At 38.6% G+C, this 19,665-nt stretch overlaps 1 long non-coding RNA gene across 1 annotated transcript in view; it reads right to left on the reverse strand.

Annotated features, from left to right (window-relative positions):
* LOC107196948 (uncharacterized) overlaps positions 1 to 14,000 on the reverse strand; it is a 37,920-nt gene extending 23,920 nt beyond the window's left edge. Inside the window, exon 1 of the long non-coding RNA XR_001518290.3 lies at positions 13,772 to 14,000. This is a non-coding gene — a long non-coding RNA (uncharacterized LOC107196948). The remainder of the gene's footprint in view (positions 1 to 13,771) is intronic.
* Between the last annotated feature and the right edge of the window lie 5,665 nt (positions 14,001 to 19,665).

Genomic DNA, 19,665 nt, shown 5'->3' on the forward strand with positions numbered 1-19,665 from the left:
TGGCCTGTCTTGTATTTAAACCCCTTAGTTACTCTGTCCCTTGCTGAGTATTGAATCTAGTTATCTAGCTCTTCTACAATGCTCTTCCCTAGTTTATAGCCATTTTTTCCGACCTGTTTTTGTTTACTACTATCGATTCTTGCCTTGCCCACTTAATTGTTTGTTCTCTTTGCCAACCTATTTTTGTATTTTGTATTTTGACTACTTTCTTACCTTGCATCTTCACTGCTGGATTTTTAGTGTATGATCGGTTTTGTCTGACTGCACTCTGGTATGTTGATTATATTTGCTGCCATATTGTTATTGACCCTGCCTGTCCCTTAGCACTCCTTTAAGCCAAGCCCTTTTATTAATAAATTGTGTGTTTGGTGTTCGCGTGTGTCTGTTGTGTGTCTGGCCAGCATGACAGGTGTGCTATTCCAGGAAGACAATGCTCATCCCCATACTGCTGCAGAAAAGGACAGATTCCCCTTTTGAGTCTTATCTTCTCTCAAGCTTTCTTTCTCTTGCGGTCAGGGTGTTTTTTCCACTTTTGCCTCTGCTTGCTCACTTAGGGTTCAGACTCAGAGCTCTGTAAAGCTGCTTGGTAAAAACCTCAGTTGGTAAAAGCACTATACAAATACCTTTGAACTTGAACTTAATGTGGCCTCTGATTAACTCAACATGAGTGCAACAAGACCAATGGAAACGACATTGAAAAATGACTGTGGTAATGTATCTTGAGGACCACTGAGAGGAAGTCATTTTAAGAGCCCATGTAGGGAAAAGACTGCACTGCTAGGAAAACAAGGTTATGGCAGTATGCCGCTGTAGCCCAAGGCTGATTCTTTGAGGGGAAAAATAGCGGCTTTTGGTCTTATTACTGCTTTTAAACCATAAACAAAACACAACAGGGGCTGCCTTTCTAATACATCATTTTACAATATATCTTTGAACATTTTATCCACTGTGATTAATGGGGGATTAAAGGAGAATTAAAAGAACATAATTCAACAGTCATTCAAGGGAGTTTTGTGTAAAAAGAATCGACTTCAGAGGCATCAAGAAGACAATCACTGCCTTGCTATAGAAACTGAGAGGGTAAAGGTGCTAGACTGGTCAACCATGTCTCCAGACCTAAACCCTACTGAGCACCTGTGGGGCATCTTTAAATGTAAAATTGAGAAGCGCAAGGTCTCTAACATCCTCCAGCTTTGTGATGTTGTCATGGAAAAGTGGTAGAAGATTACAGAATGTACTGAATAAAGGAGTTTCATTCTAGAAACACAGTGGCACTGCTCCACAGTCCAGTGCTGAGGGTCTTTATACCCCCCTAGCTGATGCTTGACATTGGCATGGGGAACTTCGGTGTCATGTGTGATTATGGGTGGGGCAAAATATCATTATCACGATATATCGTACTGTATTTCTTCGCCACACATCGTGTAGTAAAGTACCGTAAAGAATTGTACAAATCTTGAGATTGTACGAAAAATTTAAACTATGAACACTGTTTTGTAAGATGAATATATTTTACTGTGCTCAAGCCAAATTTATGTATGACAACATGACAATTTTTAGATACTTCCTCTAGTTTGCAGCATCATGCGTGATAATAAGATTCACTTCTCTGTTCCAGACATATTCCTTATGTTCGTTTCATTTCCTCTTTTCTAAGAACAGCACACCCTAAATTTTAGAAGGTTACCCTTTGGTCATGTTTTCCATGGTAAAGTAGAAATAAGGAGATGATTACATCATGAATGGATTGATCAAAAATGTTCTGTCCCTGCAGGAAATAGGGAACAAATATGGTTTTAAAGAAGGGTAAAAGTCAAAGTGCGCTCTTATCTTTCCATCTTCTGTCTTTTGTCCTTTAAACTGTATGTCCAAACACTTTATATATGTCTTTGTCTTCTCCAATGAATGTATTTCTTATTACAATGACTGGTCGGTTCGACTCGTGTAATTTTTAACTGCAACTCAGTGTCCAGTTTCCTCCACAAGATATACTGAGTATCATAGAATCACAGTATCATCATATCATCACTATCGGGGTTATTGTGATAATATCGTACTGTGAGGTGCCCTGTGATTCCCAGCCCATGTAAGACTGCTGATATTGTAGCATCCTGTTCTACTGGCAATGTTTCTTGCACTATGGAGACTATAGAAGCTGTGTACACTTTTAAACACAATGGGTGCAGTTTAATGCAGCTATAGTGACTAATAAGAAAGGGTGCACAAATTATGGACATAGTGTAGGTGTATCTGTGAGGCTGCATCTTTTGTTATCATGTAAACTAACAACAAAGCACTGTCTATTGATTAAGAAGACTTGAGAAGAGAATTTAATCAAAAAGATTTGTAGGTAGGGAGGCCATTCCAGCATCCGCATCCTCTTTGTCCTCCACCATGCTTTTATACTGTATTTTTTAATATAAGGCACACTTAAAATACTATATTTTTCAAAAATAATTGTCAGTGTGCCTCATCATCTGGTGAGCCTTATGTATGAATTCTACCAGTCAGGTTGTAAGGAGCAGTAAAGCTACTCTGCTGACGTACAGCGTTATACAGGAGTTCCAGTTAAAGTTCTCCAGCACAGAAGCTGGAGCAGCATTAGCATTAGCCGCTAACCATGCCAAGCACTAGCTCTTTCGCCATTCAGATGTGAGTCGTATCCGCCTGTAGCCTGCTGCTAACTCCGGCTAGCACTGCTGGAGCAGCATTAGCATTAGCCGCTAACCGTGCTAAGCACTAGCTCTTTCGCTGTTCAGAGGTGAGTATATCAGAATGTAGCCTGCATATTTAGCATGTTAAAACAAGCTACGTGGGACGAATCGCTAGCTAATATTGCTCTGGCTTACAAGAACACTCAGGGTCCCTCAGTGTAGCCTCTGCATTCAGCCTTAGAGGAAATCTGGAAATCTAAGTTTACTATAAATAAATGGAAGCATTTAACTCACCCAAATAAACAGTTTTCAGAAGAGAAATCAGTGTAGATTAACATCCAGTGCTCATTTGTATTTAAAAGACTATTCATGGCGACACCCCTGTTCCTTACTAGTGTTGCATAATGCGCCACATAATCCGATGCTCCCAGAAAACAGATTTTCATTGATAGTGCACCTTATAATATGGTGCGCCTTATAGTGTGTGCAGCATGTGGTTTTGCATTGTCTTGTCATTGTCTTATTGATACATGCATGGCTGTCCATGCCAAAACATCTCATCCTGAATGCAGCATATGTTGCTCTAAGATTTCTAAAATAAACTTCTTTTTTCTTTTTGAGCACATTGCATCCATTTTCCCAAAAAAAAAGATTTGGACATATTGTAGGTGTATTCTTCAGGCTCTGACAACAAATCACTTGCTATTGATTGAGAAGACAATTTAATCCATAACTTTTTCACAAAAAAAGATGAATCAATTAAAAGTGCCAGTGCTACTCGACATCAACATGATGGGTTCCAAAGAAAATGTCAGCAACTCTACAAGCAAAAATTGCTTAAAGCAACTGGCCTTTAAAAAAAAAATGACAGCACACAGAGTGAAAACGACTAATATAAATAGAAAGCAGCAGATAAGGTGGGAGGTAGAAAGAGTAAGAGAGAGTGTGAGAAAGAGAGAAAGAGACCTGTAATTCCAAGGTAAATACAAAGACACTGTAAACAAAGAGGCCTCCTTGGAGAGCTTCACAAAGGCGAACATGAGCATGGGCTGCTTCTGGTGACTTACCCAGAATGCCCCTCTGTCCCAGAGCTGTTGGGAACATCTTATACAACCGCAGTGAGGAGCTGGAATCAACAGGGCAATCAAACAGCCTCGCTACCCTCATGCTCTCTTTGTACTTACAATACCAACCAGCAATATGTTCTGGAACGGCAACAGAGCTACAGTGAGGGCAGGTAGACTGCCTTTATTTAGGTCTCAGGATCCAGTATGATACCATAAACCATAGGAGGATGGGGGGATGATACATAATGATGGCTTTAGCTACCTAAGCTGATGAAAATGACCGACCTGGTGTGCTTCAGATGTGTTCTTCTGAAGCACAGCTTGGAGGCCTCTCGAGTAAAGATGGACACAGATGTAACAGCAGGAGGCACATGATCTGGAATGATACAGACATGGACAATGGCCCAATTAAAGGACTGTATAATGGAAGAATAAATTCTCCTTACTATATTTGATATAAAACAAGCTTTACATAGTTAAATACACTACATACAGACCAACTGCAGCCACCCCAGATCATTTGCTTGGTGAATTTTACTTTTTTTTTTATATTATCAGAATATTCCCACATTACAGGCCACATAACAACACATGGTAACTCGATAGGCTATCATTTTGCCATGTTGCCACTACTTCTCATAATGTTACAAGACATTTTAGCACTGAGTATACCAAGCAATAAAATGTTTTTAATGTGTTATTTTGTCCCATTCTTCTTGCAAACATATTATTGCAAGACCAAAAATTTACATGCATGCTATGTTGGGGACAGGCCAGTGCTGCAAACAGGCTAGTTTAGTACCCGTATCCTCTTGCTCCTCAGCCATGCTTTTGTAATATATGCAGCAAATGCTTTTGCATTGTCTTGTTGAAACACCAACATACGTTTCTCTACAACCTCAGTCGTATTTTTCTGCATTAAAGAAGAAATCCGGTGTGGAATGGACTTGGGATGTATTAAAACATGATGAAGAGTCCAATTTTTTGTCAAATAGCTCACTTCTCTTCAACCCCAGTATTTTGAAATACAGCACATTTAGCCAATGCTCCCAACAGGCTTACAATGCTAGCAATAGGGGCATAGCATTGCCTATGCAAAGAAATTGCTATTTTTTTTACACCATTAACAAGCTCAAAGTAGCTTCACACTTCATAGGTAGAATTCCTAGGGCCCATGCATTTCCACTAAATTAATTTTGCAGTCTGTTCCCCTACCATTCCTATTTGTTCGTGCTCAGTTGACTCACAGTGACTTAATTTCAAGATGGAGGTGCCTGGAGAACTACCTGCAGGTACTATGTTTATAAACAGAGTTTTAAATATATATTACCCTTGCACTATCAACATTCTCAGTGCCTCAAAAAAAATACAAGAAAAGTGCAGGATATGAGCCCTTTAAGAAAAACAAGGCCTCAGGAACATTGACAGAGCAGACAGCTACGCTGCTAGCATGAACTGACGTTTTTGAAGGAAAAGGCTTATGTAACAGGAGAGTGGGGAATGATGCAGACACCAGGAATAGTGGCTTACACTAACCTAATCAGCATTGAAGAGCCATGCTTGTTGAGACGTGTGTTACCCCGACCACTTAAGACAAATGGATACTGAAAGAACAGACCAATCAACCAAACACTATACAGCCTAAGGTTTGTGAACACCTGCTGCCTTTACTCTTCAGGAAAGGCTTTACACTAGATTCTGGAAACTTGCTGTACTGATTTAATTGACTTCAGCCACAAGAACATTAGTCAGGCAGTAATGCTGGACAATTCATTCTGTCTCATTCCAGAAGTATTGGATGGAGCTCCATCAGTCCAGAGAACATGTCTCCACTGGTCTACACCTCAGTTCTGGGGTCTTTTGTTTCCAAGGACATCCTTGGAGTCAGCAATAGGTCAAAACTGATGCACATAAATGCACTTACAAAAGTAAGTAGGGGTGTGTTAGAAATTCGGCCTTCAGGAACCAGGTGTCCGATTCAGGAGTCAGGAGACGGCTTCAGAGTTGACTTGAGTTTATTCACGTGCAGACAGAAAATCTACACGGGCACAGCTTAGTCAGTCGATCAGAAGCAATCTGACTAAAGATATTTTGAGGGGACATTATATACTGCAGAGAACACTGCAGGGTGGTCACTTTAATGGGGGTTTCAAACGATGAGGGTCCCTGCAGAGACAAATGGTCAGAGGGTCCCTGCAGAGACAAATGGTCAGAGATAGTGGAAGATTGACACCTCAACTTTTGTAGCAGACATGATGGAGCCACAATTGGGGGAATAGGAAAGGGTGAAAGAGTTAAAGTATAATTTGTTATAATTTGTTATGGGCAGAATTCTATTAATTCCCCCTTTGATTCTCCCAAATGGAGAATCACACAACTACATTATTACTAAAAATTAAAAACATATGTACAATAAATTGTCATATGTATAAACAATTAAAGGGCTGTAACTATACAACTGTAATTGTACCATACATGTCAGAAAAGTTGATGTAACCAAGTATTGGAGCTGGTTATGTCTGTTACTTGGTCTTAAAATGTTCCTGAAGAATAATGAAGAAAGTTTCAGTAGTTGTCCATGGTTTTCCAAGAGGCTTGCTTCCATGTGGTGATGTCTCTTCTTACATCACAACTTCAGCTTGTGAGCAGCCACATTGTGTGTGTGTGTGTGTGGATGTCCATGGCGATTGCTTCAATGTCAGTGAAAGGCAGGCCATCTGGGAAGTCCACTTTGAACCTCAATTGTCTTTTCAACTGTTCAGGCTTGCATCCGACACGTCACAAATTGTTCTCGCCATGCTGGATTGGCTGGAGCACTGTCTGGCTCCAACAGATCTGTAACAGAGGAAACACTGAGCAGTAAATTGTTCATTGATGTTGATTATGTTTTTTTTTTTTTTTTTTTTTTTTTTTTTTTAGTTTATCTGCTTATCCCCACTATCTATCCCTCAGAAGTGGCTGTTATGATAATGTACAGTGTGTTGAAATCTTCATCCCAAAGGGTAACCCCCATGAAAATAGAAATCATGGTTCTTCCTCAGGACTCTGTACAATTACCCACCTCTTCTTTTACTGACCCTAGATCTCAGTTCTGGGGTACAAGCAGAAACTAACAAAACTCAATGAGACATTCTCATCTAAATAGATTGTTTCATGTTTCCTCACCATGACCCATTGACCAGAAACAACAAGACATTTGCTCTAATCTCGTTAGTTGTCTGAGTTTTCATCTTACCACAGGTGAGAAAACTATTTGAATTATCCTACTGTGACCAAATTGTGTTTGTGAAGCTAGTTTTTGCTTCCCCCTTTGATTCAGAATCCATCTGGATCACTTAATACTTTAGTTAAACCATATTCAGAGTTCCACAGATCAGGAACTCAAACTACAGGTTGTAACTGAAGAGTATAAAACTTAAATTGATCGTATAGTGGTTACTTCAGTGTATGACAATTTTAAATTGATCGTATAGTGGTTTATTTTTTCCTAAAAATAACTATATCACCTAAAGTCTGCAAAAAACTTCGTTTGGTGCATTATCTCTAAAATTGTGCAACACAACATAACTTAATCAGGACTGGTCTCAAGTCCCTTGCTAGTAAGAAAACAAAATAAACAAAATAGTTAAAAAGTGCACTTAAATATATTATTAACATGCTACTTAGCTTATGGTAAGCTCAACCTGGATGGTAAATTCAACTTATGTTCATAAGAATCTTAAGATTCTGCTCTGAGATTTGAAACCATCAAAATCCAGTTCTTAAAAACAAAAAGCACAAATATGAGTTTAAGTAGCAGGACAAATTAACTTAAGCCAAAGCAGGAGAAACTGTTGAAATCCCTGTGACTCCCTGTAGAGCACTGAATATCAAAGATAACTGTCCTGTGACACCCTGTAAAGTCTTGATTATCAGAGGTATCTGTTCTTGTGAAATCCCAGATGGGCTTCCCTGTGAGAACCCACCAAAATAATTTCCCACTGTGCTGTCTCTAGAACTAGCACCCATTTTGCATCTATCTGCCTGCTTTTTACGACAAACTCGAGAAAAGTGACCAATTCTATGGCAGTAGTGGCACTCTTTTTTCTGATTAGAGAATTGTTGATTGGAACCCAAGTTTGATCCATTCTCTGTGAGGATGTGTATGGATGCAGGAACATGGTTTGGTTCAAGATCCACATCCAAACGGTCCAGTTCATTCTTAAGATCAACCCACTTAGTATTCCTCCAGTTTGGAACAGCAGTCACCAGAGCTTGTCTAAGATCTGTTTGTAGTGACTCAACCAGCTGTCTAAAATGGGGACCATCAGTTGTATTGTTAATGTTATCAGCATTGTAATGGCTGATACCTGAATGACGCAGAAAAACTTTTTCAAACCTCTCACAGAAGTCTGCTGCAGACTCTCCCTTTCTATGTCTGCAGTTGGTAATCTGCCCCCAATCAGTGGTTTTACGGCATTTGCATTTAATCCAGTCATCAAAAGCTTCCCACCCTTTGTCAAGGTTCTGGCCTTTGTCACCCAAAGCATTCAACACCTTTTTAGCAAGTTCTCTACCATCTGTGAAGTTAAGAACTTGGCTAGCAATGGCTACAGCATCATTGGGATGTAGTGAGTACAAATTCCTTTTCTTATGCATGAGGTCAGTGAAGTCAAGCCCCATTTCCCTTGGAGGTTTAAACTCTTTGGATATTGTGTCCAAAGTTGCTGCATCTAAAGGAATGTGCCCAATTTCTAGTCTGGTTTCACCACCTTCATTTCTCCTATTACGTACCTCAGAGGATACAACAGTTACAGGTCTCATTTTAACACAGATTGGAAAGTGTGTTTTACCAGTAGCATGGTCAGAATCTTTATCTGATGACACAGATTCTGACCCATCAGATAGGTCACTCTCAGACAATTCAGGAAACAGCCTGACTGTTACTGGAGGATTTCCATCCTCTTTGTAACAAGGCTGACCTGGAGTAGGGGCAACAGGGGGAGAACACTGAGGTCTTGACTTTGACTTAAGTTTGGCATGTTGCTGTTGCACTTCTGTCAGTGTTTGCTGCAGTTGTTTACATGTGCTCTGGGCATATTTCGTAGCTGTTTTATGCCTTCTGCACTCGCTGGTTAGCTCTAAAACCTTTTCTTCTGCTTCTTTTAACTTTTCATCCATAGATTTCAACTTGCATTCCCAGTACTGCTTAGTAACAAAAAGACATTCCTTAACTGAGTTGTGCTTAAGGCCATAACCTAAACCTGTTTTACACTCAGCAAGAGTCCATTCTCTATCAGCAGAGAAACCTTTGGATGAAAAGTACTGAGTTATCTTTTGCTCACAAATATGTTTCTTCCCAATGTCAGTGATTAGGCTTTCAAAATCAGAATCAGACCACTGTGGCATTTCAGTCCCTCCCTTAACTAAAGTGCTGCTTTTATAGTTAAGAGGTTTAGCAAGATTCTTAATGTTTTGGCCTTTAGCAGACATGGTGAGAAAACAAGAGAACAAAACCAAGCTTTCTGAAACAATAGCAAAACAAAGACACTACCAGCAGATACCAACAAACTGTACTTCACAGAGGACTACAGCAGTAAGTTTCAACACTAAGTAAAACGTCTCTCTTTGTTAGAGAGGATCCCAGTAACAAATCCTAAGTTTACAGTTGTAACAAAACAAAACGTCTCTCAGTTCAGAGAGAATAACAGTTACTAATTCTGATCTTCTAGCAGTAACAAACAAAACATCTCTCAGTTCAGAGAGAATAACAGTTACTAATTCTGATCTTCTAGCAGTAACAAACAAGCATCTCTCACTTCAGAGAGGATAACAGTTACTAATTCTGATCTAGCAGTAACAAACAAGCATCTCTCACTTCAGAGAGGATAACATTTACTGACTCCTATTTTATCCAGCCAAAATTTCTCTTCAGTTCGAAATGGCGTTTACTCACCAAGCAGGTTTCAGTAGCCATCCAGGTCACGGCACCAAGTTGTTAGAAATTCGGCCTTCAGGAACCAGGTGTCCGATTCAGGAGTCAGGAGACGGCTTCAGAGTTGACTTGAGTTTATTCACGTGCAGACAGAAAATCTACACGGGCACAGCTTAGTCAGTCGATCAGAAGCAATCTGACTAAAGATATTTTGAGGGGACATTATATACTGCAGAGAACACTGCAGGGTGGTCACTTTAATGGGGGTTTCAAACGATGAGGGTCCCTGCAGAGACAAATGGTCAGAGGGTCCCTGCAGAGACAAATGGTCAGAGATAGTGGAAGATTGACACCTCAACTTTTGTAGCAGACATGATGGAGCCACAATTGGGGGAATAGGAAAGGGTGAAAGAGTTAAAGTATAATTTGTTATAATTTGTTATGGGCAGAATTCTATTAGGTGTGAATTTCAGGGCATCTCACGATACAATACTATTGATAACAATACTGTAATTCTTCAATTCTCGATATATCACAAGAGAATTCTCTATGACACTTCACAGCATGTGTGTCACTGAAGTGGATAAAATACTCCTAAATAAATGAATACCAGGAATTATGGATTTATTGGTGTAATTTCCACAGAATTTAACAACCAATTTACTGGATATATACACTGCAGATTTACCCAATTCATTTGATTGGTGCCACCAAGTGTAATGAAGCACCTATAAGAGCGCCTATGTTTCAATAAAAATATCATTTTTCATTATACATTCCTGCATTTCAGGCCTGCAACACATTCCAAAAAATAGGAAAGCATTTGATATTTTTCTCACAGCACTTTCTACAAACATATCTAAATACAAACAATGTATTCTATTTCCTGTTGTGGCGAGTCTGAGCTAGTTTTCTCTAGTCCGCAGATTCTGGTGCAGTTAGAGCTGACAGTTGGAGTGAAAGTTGTGTAGTGTATGACCAACTTAAGTCTGACTCTACCAGCAGCCAATGAAAATGGACCTTAAAAAGTATATAGGAATCTGGTCGTGTAGTGTGTCATGCCCAGTCTTGTAGTGTGTGCTCCATATCGAACCAAATTATATAAAAAGATGGCGTTCCTGTAAACAAACCTGGCGGCAAACCTGCTCCAGCAGCATTCAGTTAAACTGTGCTTAGTGTAAATTCCCCCCTACAAATTGTGTAGTGTATCCAGGGCTTAAAGGAGTGCATTAGTGCATTGGGTCTTTGTCACATTTTTGTTTTAAAATTCTCCATTCATTCCCTACTGTGGACAGGTCAGCTCCACTGACAGGCCAGTCCAGTATATCCATGGAAAAAATGTTGTTTTGAAGGCAGCATATGTTGCTCTATGCTGCCATAACAGAAGTATAAACTACCCATTCCAAGGGCACTGACACAACGTGTTGCTAATGACAGTCTGGTCCCTATTGCTTTTGGTTTAGTATACAATGGGAGTCCCTTTCTCCAAAAAACATCTGAAACATGGACTCGTCTGACCATAATATATCATTTCAATGTGTGATGATCCATCCCAGATGCCTCTGAGATCAGCGAAGTCCACACCAGTTTTGGACAGGTTTAACAGACAGCTTCTCTTTTGTACAGTAAAGTTTAATATATATTTTACCTCATTACCAGCCCTATATTTCCCCTGTTCCAACTTTTTTTGGAATGTATTACAGGCCTGAAATGCAGGAATGGATGTTTATTCACAAATTAAACGAAGTTGACCAGACAAAACATTAAGTATCTTGGCTAATAATCTTTGCAATAAAAGTAAAGTCAAAGTAAGTGTAAGACCATTCAAAGAAGAACATTATGGATGAGGCGTTGACATGCCAGTGCTAAACTTATGTCCGATATGTACTCAGCCTGATCATTATGGCTTAGTACAGAAAATATCATAAATATCAGTCATTTAAACAAGCTGTGCATGCAAAATGCACCCTTAATTGAACTTCAATTAATTAAGCCTGTTGAATTTTAAATTGTATATTTTGAAACATTACTCAACTATTTTGAGTTTGGTGAACATGGCTTCTGTAACATCTATGTGCATACTGGGTGTACAGGCGAACAGAAATTATTCCAATATGGCATGGGCAACTCATCTAAGAGGTCACAAAAAAACCCAGTGCTATTGATTCAATAATAAAAAGGGACTAGGCGACAATGGTTATCATGGGATAGTTCCAAAGTAAAAAAAAAACACATTTCACATTTACCAACAAACATCTTATTAATCTCTAGGACTTTGGGGAAATATTATGTGCACTGACGAGACAAAGGTGGAACTTTTTGGAAGGTTTGTGTCCGATACATCTGGTGTTAAACTAACACGTAATTTCAGAAACGTCAAACATGGTGGTGTGAAGGTCTGGGGCTGCTTTGCTGCTACAGGACCTGGACAACTTGCTGTTATAGATGGAACCATGAATTCTGCTCTCTAATAGAAAATCCTAAAGGCAAATGTCCAGCTAACTGTTTGTGATTTTAGGCTCAGACGTGCCCGGGTTCTGCAGCAAGACAATGAAGCACACCAGCAGGTCCATCTCAAAATGGCAAAATTAAGAAAATGAAGGTTTTGGAGTGGCCTGGTCAAATTCTGATTGAGATGCTGTGACATGATCTTAAACATGCAGTTTATGCTTGAAAACCCTCTGATGTGGTTGACTTACAGTAAAACCACGATGCAAAGAAGAGTGAGCCAAAATTCCTCCGCAGGGATGTGAAAGACTCATTGACAGTTATTGCAAATTCTTGATAGCAGCTGTTGCCTCCAAGGGTGGCACAACCAAGTTATTAAGTTTAAAGGGCAAATACTTTTTTTTTTCACATAGTGCCAGGTTTGTTTGAATAGATTTGTTTTCCCTTAGTAAATGGAATTTAGTAAAGTAATTTTCTATTTACTCAGTTGTCTTTTTTATGATATTAAAATATGAATGTTAATCTGAAAAATGTGAATATGACGAAAAAGCAAAAACAACAGAAATCTAACACAGCATTTTAGAAAAAGAATGCCAGGCTGAAAGTCAAACTTGGTGGAGGTAGTGTGATGGTCTGGGGCTGCTTTGCTGCTTCGAGACCTGGACAACCAGGGCCAGGTTGGTTTGGATAGATTTTGTTTTTCCTTAGTAAATGAAGTTGTCATTTAAAACGGCCTTTTATATTTATTTTGGTTATCTTTTTTCTCATGTTAAAATGTGTTTATAAACATGGTGGTGGTGGTATGATGGTCTGGGGCTGATTTGCTGCTTCAGGACCTGGACAACTAGGGCCAGGATGGTTTGGATACATTTGTGTTCCCTTAGTAAATTTAATTGTCATTTAAAATAGCTTTTTATATTTATTCAGGTTATCTTTTTCTCATGTTAAATGTGTTTGTAAACATGGTGGGTGGTGGTAGTGTGATGGTCTGGGGCTGCTTTGCTGCTTCAGGACCTGGACAACTAGGGCCAGGTTGGTTTGGATAGATTTTTTTTTGCTTAGTAAATAAAACTGACATGTAAAAACTGCTTTTTATAATTTATAAATAAATGTAAAAAATAAATAAGTAAATCATACTTACATTTTTTAGATAAACATACACATTGTAATATCAGACAAAGATAAGGAAAAGCAAAAACAATAGAAATCTATAGGAGGCATATACTTTTTTTTCTCATAGCACTGTACAGTAGTGTAATATTGTTACTCCTAAATTTTAAAATACTCTGTAAAAATCTGGAAAAAGGTTCTTTTCGTCTTTGTCCAACAGATTTTCCACCTGCTGCGCATCAGCTGAACATCATTCCCATCTGTCAGACTGACAGCAGTGTTCTGTTTAACTCTTAAGAGCAGCCATAAGCTAAACAATCTGTCTCTAATATATCATTATAAATACAGCATGCAGTGATAGTTATATAGCTGTACTTCACACAGTGGATAATTACGATAATTTCCTACGCTCGTGAAACACGCAGCGCACGCAGCCAACACTGCTGGCAGACGGGACATGTGTCCGGGCATATGCAGCCTGTACACACACACTCACACACACACACTGCAGGAGAAAACACTGGATAAACACTGAATGAACATTAAACGCGAATAAACACACATCCAGACTGACTTACCGAACAGAGACCCCTCAGCTCGAGCGCAGGAAAAGAAGAAAAACCCAAATCTCCAAAGACTGACTCTTTTCTTCTGTTTATCCTCTAACCATCTTCTCCAGGTCACTCCAGGACCCTGAGCAGTACTCTTCTCCAGGGCCGGTGGTCTGTGGACTCCAGCAGACTCTCTCTCTCTCTCTCTCTCTCTCTCTCTCTCTCTCTCTCTCTCTCTCTCTCTCTATCTCTCTCCGCTCCTCTGAGCGCGAGAGTCTGAGAGCTTTAACCGAAGGACTGTACCATTCTCAGCGCGCGGAGGGGGAGGGGCGAACTCCTCACCGCGTCTATTAATAGGGACCGAGCTAACACAGAACGTTATACGAACGTTTAGCAACGTTTTGTAAAGATTTCAGGTCAGCCTGTAACCATACAGAAATAATGTTCTAGAAACGTTCTGAAAACGCGTGACATAATACAGACATCCCAGACAAAAATATTTTCACTTAAAAATAATCAGTTTCTCTGATTTAACTATCTATAGTTATATATTTGAGTAAAAGGAACAATGTGGTTTTATTCTATAAACTACTGAAGACATTTCTCCCAGTTTCCAAACAAAAATGTTGTAATTTATTGTAATTTGCATTTTTTTGCAGAAAATAAGAAAAAGATTCAGTGCTTTCAGACCTCAAATAATGCAAAAAAAAAAAACAAGTTCATATTAATTTAGAAACAGCAACAATACTAACGTTTTATATAAAAAAGAGTTCAAAATCAATAATAAGTAGAAATATAGCCGCAAGCGGCGATTTACGGGGTTCGAGCGTTACAGACAAAGAGGCCCCTGGAGGCCAGTTAGGCTTAAAACATGTTGCTGGTTGACCGGCATCACCAAACTGGATGACCAGCATGGCAAAGGTGGTTGGCCAGTATGACCAAGCTGGAAGACCACCATTACTATGAGGACAAAGCTGAATGACCGGGAGGACCATAATGACCAATGTGAATGGCCAGCATGACCAAGCTGGATGGCCAGCATAACCAAGCTGGGTGACCAGCGTGACCATAAAGACCATAATGGCAATGCTAGATGAGTGGTGTGAGTAAACTAGTTGAAAAGCATTGATAAATTGAGCTGTAGTGTTCATCAGGTTTTATGTGGTGTCTTACTGCACTCTAGTGCGCATTTGGTGAAACAAATTCAGTTCTTAAATTGAAAAAACACAAGGCATAAAAAGGGCATATAAATTACCCGTATATAGTATATAAGTTTTGACCTGATTAACATTCCGCCTGTTAAAAGCTTGCTGGAATGTGATTGGCTAATAGTGACCACAAAAGTGTCCATATCAAATTTTCATTTGGTGTACCATTAGTGCATGGGCCATAGATGATAATTGGCTAGGATGACCTTGATAGCTTGTATGGTTCTAGAGAAACAGCTATCGAGCATTGGCTCCGCCCCCTGGGGGGTGTATGTCTACTTAAACTGACAGGCTATCTGAGAATCATGTAATGATCAAAGGACTGAAGTGGTATTAGTGTCAGGTTAAGCATTCAAAAGTTATAAGTGTTAAAGACATATTACTGCACCATGGTAGAACTCATTTGCATATGGCGGCCATATTGTTTATAAATGTAAAGATTTTTTTAATAATTATTGAGGAGTAAGCTCTGCTGAACTGTTTGACACCAAACATGTCATGATTGGTCAAGGATCCAAGGACAAGATCTCAAAAGTAGGTTTTGCATATTATGCAAATTAAAAAAAAAATTAAGTGGGTGGAGCATAAACAAGAATGACCCAGGCGGCTGACCAGCATGAAAAAGAAGGATAAATATGTTCAATTAAGCAAGACAAGCAAGATTGAATAAGTTCAGCAGAGCTTTAATTTAGAATAATTCACCTGTAGCTGTTTCACCAAATGACCACCAGAGCGCAGCAAGAGACCACATATAAGCTGCTGGAAATCTATCACTCTATCAGAAAGACAGAACATTCCCTATCAGTGTGTTTCTATTTATTAAAAAGAGAAGAAAAGTCCGATTGGGCTCCAAATTGGTACTCATGATCAAGTGGTCTGTATATACATGTATGTAAATTTGTGTGTTGATAGGGTCAAAGGTTCCTGACTTCTGACCATTTAGGTTTGAAAAAAGTGATAATACAGGCTTTTGGCCTACAAAATGGCGGTTGCTCTTTGGCCATATTAGAGGCAAAAAATATCTGATTTGGCTCAAAATTTGCAATCAGGATCACGATATCAGTCTATATATGTATGTCAATTTCTGTGTCAATAGGGTCAAAGGTTCCTGACTTCTGTCCATTTAGATTTGAAAAAAGCGATAATACAGGCTTGAGGCCTACAAAATCGCTGTAGTTTTCCAGCCGTTGTAGAGGCAAAACATGTCCGATTTGGCTGAAAATTTGCAATCAAGATCAGATTATCAGTCTATATATGTGTATAAATTTGTGTGTTGATAGGGTGAAAGATTCCTGTCTTCTGTCCATTTAGGTTGGAAAATAGCGATAAATAGAATAAATTGAAAATAGTTATTTTTTCACTGTAGAGCCTACTGAAGACTTATTTGGCTCATACTTGGCACATGTACTTCAAATGTCATTGTTAATTAGTACCTTCAACAGTTTTGGCATGTTTTAAACTTTGACAGAGTTTTGGCCAAATAACTCTGAAAAGGCTTTCACGTACATGTTTGATCAAGGTTTATGGGCCTCAAATAGTTAAAATGTCAAGATTTTTTTGATAATTATTTACCTACAGGGTCTCAAGATTGCATCAAGACCAAATTTGTTTTGATTGATTAAGGACGTAAAGACAAGTTCGAAAAGAGCAATTTTTACTCTTTTGGCCACTGATGAAAACTCTTTTGGCCACTGAAAACAAATTCAGTTCTTAAATTGAAAAAACACAAGGCATAAAAAGGGCATATAAATAACCCGTATATAGTATATAAGTTTTGACCTGATTAACATTCCACCTGTTAAAAGGCTTGCTGTAATGTGATTGACTAATAGTGACCACAAAAGTGTCCATATCAAATTTTCATTTGGTGTACCATTAGTGCATGGGCCATAGATGATAATTGGCTAGGATGACCTTGATAGCTTGTATGGTTCTAGAGAAACAGCTATCGAGCATTGGCCCCGCCCCCTGGGGGTGTATGTCTACTTAAACTGACAGGGTATCTGAGAATCATGTAATGATCAAAGGACTGAAGTGGTATTAGTGTCAGGTTAAGCATTCAAAAGTTATAAGTGTTAAAGGCATTTTACTGCACCATGGTAGAACTCATTTGCATATAGCGGCCATATTGTTTATAAATGTAAAGATTTTTTAAATAATTATTGAGGAGTAAGCTCTGCTGAACTGTTTGACACCAAACATGTCATGATTGGTCAAGGATCCAAGGACAAGATCTCAAAAGTAGATTTTGCATATTATGCAAATTTAAAAAAAAAATAAGTGGGTGGAGCATAAACAAGAATGACCCAGGCGGCTGACCAACATGAACAAGAAGGATAAATATGTTCAATTAAGCAAGACAAGCAAGATTGAATAAGTTCAGCAGAGCTTTAATTTAGAATAATTCACCTGTAGCTGTTTCACCAAATGACCACCAGAGCGCAGCAAGAGACCACATATAACCTGCTGGAAATCTATCACTCTATCAGAAAGACAGAACATTCCCTATCAGTGTGTTTCTATTTATTAAAAAGAGAAGAAAAGTCAGATTGAGCTCCAAATTCGTATTCATGATCAAGTGGTCTGTATATACATGTATGTAAATTTGTGTGTTGATAGGGTCAAAGGTTCCTGACTTCTGACCATTTAGGTTTGAAAAAAGTGATAATACAGGCTTTTGGCCTACAAAATGGCGGTTGCTCTTTGGCCATATTAGAGGCAAAAAATATCTGATTTGGCTCAAAATTTGCAATCAGGATCACGATATCAGTCTATATATGTATGTCAATTTCTGTGTCAATAGGGTCAAAGGTTCCTGACTTCTGTCCATTTAGATTTGAAAAAAGCGATAATACAGGCTTGAGGCCTACAAAATCGCTGTAGTTTTCCAGCCGTTGTAGAGGCAAAACATGTCCGATTTGGCTGAAAATTTGCAATCAAGATCAGATTATCAGTCTATATATGTGTATAAATTTGTGTGTTGATAGGGTGAAAGGTTCCTGTCTACTGTCCATTTAGGTTGGAAAATAGCGATAAATAGAATAAATTGAAAATAGTTATTTTTTCACTGTAGAGCCTACTGAAGACTTATTTGGCTCATACTTGGCACATGTACTTCAAATGTCATTGTTAATTAGTACCTTCAACAGTTTTGGCATGTTTTAAACTTTGACAGAGTTTTGGCCAAATAACTCTGAAAAGGCTTTCACGTACATGTTTGATCAAGGTTTATGGGCCTCAAATAGTTAAAATGTCAAGATTTTTTTGATAATTATTTACCTACAGGGTCTCAAGATTGCATCAAGACCAAATTTGTTTTGATTGATTAAGGACGTAAAGACAAGTTCGAAAAGAGCAATTTTTACTCTTTTGGCCACTGATGAAAACTCTTTTGGCCACTGAAAACAAATTCAGTTCTTAAATTGAAAAAACACAAGGCATAAAAAGGGCATATAAATAACCCGTATATAGTATATAAGTTTTGACCTGATTAACATTCCACCTGTTAAAAGGCTTGCTGTAATGTGATTGACTAATAGTGACCACAAAAGTGTCCATATCAAATTTTCATTTGGTGTACCATTAGTGCATGGGCCATAGATGATAATTGGCTAGGATGACCTTGATAGCTTGTATGGTTCTAGAGAAACAGCTATCGAGCATTGGCCCCGCCCCCTGGGGGTGTATGTCTACTTAAACTGACAGGGTATCTGAGAATCATGTAATGATCAAAGGACTGAAGTGGTATTAGTGTCAGGTTAAGCATTCAAAAGTTATAAGTGTTAAAGGCATTTTACTGCACCATGGTAGAACTCATTTGCATATAGCGGCCATATTGTTTATAAATGTAAAGATTTTTTAAATAATTATTGAGGAGTAAGCTCTGCTGAACTGTTTGACACCAAACATGTCATGATTGGTCAAGGATCCAAGGACAAGATCTCAAAAGTAGATTTTGCATATTATGCAAATTTAAAAAAAAAATAAGTGGGTGGAGCATAAACAAGAATGACCCAGGCGGCTGACCAACATGAACAAGAAGGATAAATATGTTCAATTAAGCAAGACAAGCAAGATTGAATAAGTTCAGCAGAGCTTTAATTTAGAATAATTCACCTGTAGCTGTTTCACCAAATGACCACCAGAGCGCAGCAAGAGACCACATATAACCTGCTGGAAATCTATCACTCTATCAGAAAGACAGAACATTCCCTATCAGTGTGTTTCTATTTATTAAAAAGAGAAGAAAAGTCAGATTGAGCTCCAAATTCGTATTCATGATCAAGTGGTCTGTATATACATGTATGTAAATTTGTGTGTTGATAGGGTCAAAGGTTCCTGACTTCTGACCATTTAGGTTTTAAAAAAGTGATAATACAGGCTTATGGCCTACAAAATGGCTGTTGCTCTTTGGCCATATTAGAGGCAAAAAATATCTGATTTGGCTCAAAATTTGCAATCAGGATCACAATATAAGTCTATATTTGTATGTCAATTTCTGTGTCAATAGGATCAAAGGTTCCTGACTTCTGTCCATTTAGATTTGAAAAAAGCGATAATACAGGCTTGAGGCCTACAAAATCGCTGTAGTTTTCCAGCCGTTGTAGAGGCAAAACATGTCCGATTTGGCTGAAAATTTGCAATCAAGATCAGATTATCAGTCTATATATGTGTATAAATTTGTGTGTTGATAGGGTGAAAGGTTCCTGTCTA

This window comes from Astyanax mexicanus, chromosome 3 (genome assembly GCF_023375975.1).
Source record: "Astyanax mexicanus isolate ESR-SI-001 chromosome 3, AstMex3_surface, whole genome shotgun sequence".
Classification (NCBI taxonomy): domain Eukaryota; kingdom Metazoa; phylum Chordata; class Actinopteri; order Characiformes; family Acestrorhamphidae; genus Astyanax; species Astyanax mexicanus.